We start from the raw sequence: 3,562 nt of genomic DNA on the forward strand, positions 1-3,562 counted from the left end.
GATTTCATTTCAAGCTGAATTATCAAGCAAAAAGACGATGTGCTTGGAGTGCATGGGAATGACTGTTTATCTCACAATGGGTTATTTTACACTTCTCCTTGTTCTACTTCCACGTTATATTATTATCATTTGGGAATGGGTGGGAAGGTTGCCAGGAAGGAAATAAGAAAATACTATGATTCTATCTTTTGCTAGAAGAAATAAGTATTCTTTGGATCATAGACTATACCAGGAGGCAGAAACTAAAATCTTGCAGGAGACAGGTGTTTATGGTAAATGGGACTCTGGCCACCCGGGGAGCTAAGGTAGCTAAAATGAACAACCTGTATACCGCTCTAGCAGATGGCTGCCGTGCCCCTTGTTGCAAGCTGGCCTATATTTTTTCCAAAAAAGTCAGAATCATGGATTTTTCTTACAATATTAAATGTATCAAGTGCCTTAATTTTTAAACGTTGGTATCATGTTCAGCTTTAAAATAAATTTGTTATTTGTGCAAGTCAAACAAAACACTTCTCTCAACCAGATTTGGCCAAGCCACCTCAGTTTGAGACCTGTGTTCTAATCTTGCATCTTCATACCAGTAAAGCACCAATGCCTTCTTAAAAATGAGCAATAAATGCAGAAAAGGTAAAACGTTAGAAAAAATAAAACTTGATATTTTTTGGTTCATCTGTTTCTGTGTTTCAAATGGACTGATTATATTGAAATTATTTTAATAACTTTCTCTCAACTTTTGAATTCCTTTTCAAAACATATTTCTGTAACTTGTGTGCTGACACTCTGACTTCATAGGTCATCAGTACTTTTCTTTTTATTTTACAATTTTGTTTTGTTTTGTATTGTCTTTTTGAGGTAGACCAAAATTCATGCATCAGAAATGATTACGGAAGGAGCTGGGAGGTGACTGCCGGCCGCGTGCCACCGCTGCAGATGGAAGTAGATTCCGGGGCCGGAAGCGCCACAGCGTAGGGAGCTCTCCAGGTGAGCAAAGCCAAATAATGTCAATAGCTCGTTCATCTGTCCATGCCAAATGGGGCTCATGGGGAAGGTGATTGGGACAGCAATGCAAAAAACTGCTAAAGTGAGAGTGACCAGACTTGTTCTGGATCCCTATTTATTAAAGTATTTTAATAAGCGAAAAACCTACTTTGCCCACGAAGCTCTCCAGCAGTGCACCATTGGGGATACTGTGCTTCTCAAAGCTTTACCTGTCCCACGAACAAAGCATGTGAAGCATGAACTGGCTGAGATCATTTTCAAAGTTGGGTAAGTCTTAAATCCAGTGACCGGAAAGGGCTGTGCTGGAATTGCCTACCTGGAGAGTCCAGTCGGTCTGGAAACCACCCACCTAACCAAAAACCTGGAAAAACTCCATCTCTCTTCAGCACAGTGAAGGAGGATTAGAAGACGGAGTCAAAGGGAAGGATTTCTAAGTTTGCTTTATGGAAAAATTTTTCTAAGTTTCCTCACAAACCATTCAGTTTCTCTTCTGGTATTTATGAAATAGCTAAAAGTAAATAAAGTAAAGGCCTTGTTATATTTTTTCATTAAAAAGACATGATTAGGGAAGAATTAATATCATTAAACCTAAATAAAGCTAAGTAGCAAAATAATAAATGAATGTATATTTATTTGTGAGAAGGTTATTTTATAGAGAAAGCTTTGGAAATTGAACAAGAGAAAGTGATAGTTATTGGTAGATTTTTGTCTCAAAAGTAAGGTAATCTGTCTTTTTTAAGTACATACCAATACCCTAACTTTGGTTGCGTAAGTATCCAAATACAATAAAATGGGATTGTGTGGAAAACAGTCACAAAGAAGAAAAACAGAATTTTGGAGAAGAATCAAAATGATGAGAAAATCTTGGTTTTTTTCTAAGAGAATTAATATGCATGTATACAGATGTGTAGGATCCCATTTTATATATGTTAAAAAGAAAGATAAAAGTATATCCAAGAGCATTCGTATTACGTTGAATATATACATCCAAATCAATGCATTTAGTGTTTACAGTTAATGTAAGGATTGCTATTAGCCTATATGTATTTAAGCTCTACCTACAATTTTCCTAAATGTGCTCATTTTATTTGGAACAAATGTGCCATGCTAGCATATCAAATGATAAGCTATCTCATAAGAATCAGTTCCTAACTTAAAATTATTGGATATTTTAAAGATCCAAGTATGTCCCCTATCTGGCCTTTTAATAAATGCTTGTTGCCTTAATTTGTTTCCCTTAAAAATCTGGTGAAGGCTGAAAAGAAAAACAAAAAGTACATGTACTCTTCACTGAGGCAGAAAGAGCTCTAATCGTAAAGTTTCCGACCAGAACAGGGTCACCTACACTTAAATTTTCTGTAAACAAGTAAGTGCTGAGATAGCAGATCAAGTTCCTTAGTGCATTTTTCCCCTAGTAAAATCAGTTTGAGATAAATTGCAAAATAAATAAATGTCAAATAACAATTCCCATGACTAGTATTTGAGCTGAATTTAATGATGATTATGAAGACAAAGCTGTGATAGGCCTCTGTGTAGAATGCTTAAAGGGGACAATCTGAAACGATTTTAACTTGCAACCATTTTAACAAATGAATATATTTCCTAAATTGCCACATCAACCAACCCTGCTATCTAATTATGGCCAGCAAAAAGGACTACATATTAACTATTCCAAAGCGTAAGCCATTATTTTTGGTTGACATTCTTCAACGTTCAGTTAATAAACCTGAAAAGCATTTTGCTTATTGAATAGTCAAGGTTTCTGCTTTACAACTGATGGGTAATGTAACAGGAAGTTGTACTGTTCCAAGTCAGACATTCTCTAAGGACTTTTCTCAGATTCTGTGGTCTTACAGGCCATCAATGCTTCCACCATTTTCCAGGATAAAATGATCATAGCTGCTTCTTAGAATAGAAATTTAAGACACCTATGACATATCATTTCAAAATTATTTAGTAAGATAAAACATCAGTAAAAGTCCATTTTATATTCAGAAGGGTACAGTGGCCTCAGAGCATGTGTTCTCTAGCCCCACCTGGCTCGTTTTGAAAGCTTATGCCTCTGTACTGATCAACATGTAGCAGGGCAGCACCCTTGAACTTGTCAGGGAAAACAATCTGGAATTCAACGATTATCAAAAAGAATTTTAGAGAAACAGTATGTAGAAGTATTTACGGAATAGATAGAAATAAAATTTCAAGGTTCTATTTATTTAGCTATTAAACTTTTCCTTTGTAAAGTTGTAAACCTGGCAACTTCAAATCAGTTTCCTGGTAGACTTGCATTTGTTGATATTCTGTCCACTTATTTTGAAGGAATATTTTAAAGGTTATTGTAAAATGTGGAGAAGCATTTGCTATCTACTGTATATCATACAATCATCTCTATTTAACAGCCATGGGGGAAATTTCTCTTTGCCTGGAGGATACGTTATTTTTTACCTAACCAACACTAATTGCATTTCCCTTTTTGCATTTGCCACAAAAATGCTCAGAGCCATATTTATGGTCCACTTTTAGGAAATGTATAAGGCTTCAGAACTCTTCTCTACTTTAACCTTAT

General features: G+C 35.6%; 1 pseudogene; it reads left to right on the forward strand.

Moving 5' to 3' along the window:
• Positions 1–986: 986 nt before the first annotated feature.
• On the forward strand, positions 987–1,393 carry LOC116756301 (annotated as a pseudogene).
• The last annotated feature ends 2,169 nt before the right edge of the window (positions 1,394–3,562 follow it).

The sequence above is a fragment of the Phocoena sinus genome, chromosome 7, assembly GCF_008692025.1.
Source record: "Phocoena sinus isolate mPhoSin1 chromosome 7, mPhoSin1.pri, whole genome shotgun sequence".
Classification (NCBI taxonomy): domain Eukaryota; kingdom Metazoa; phylum Chordata; class Mammalia; order Artiodactyla; family Phocoenidae; genus Phocoena; species Phocoena sinus.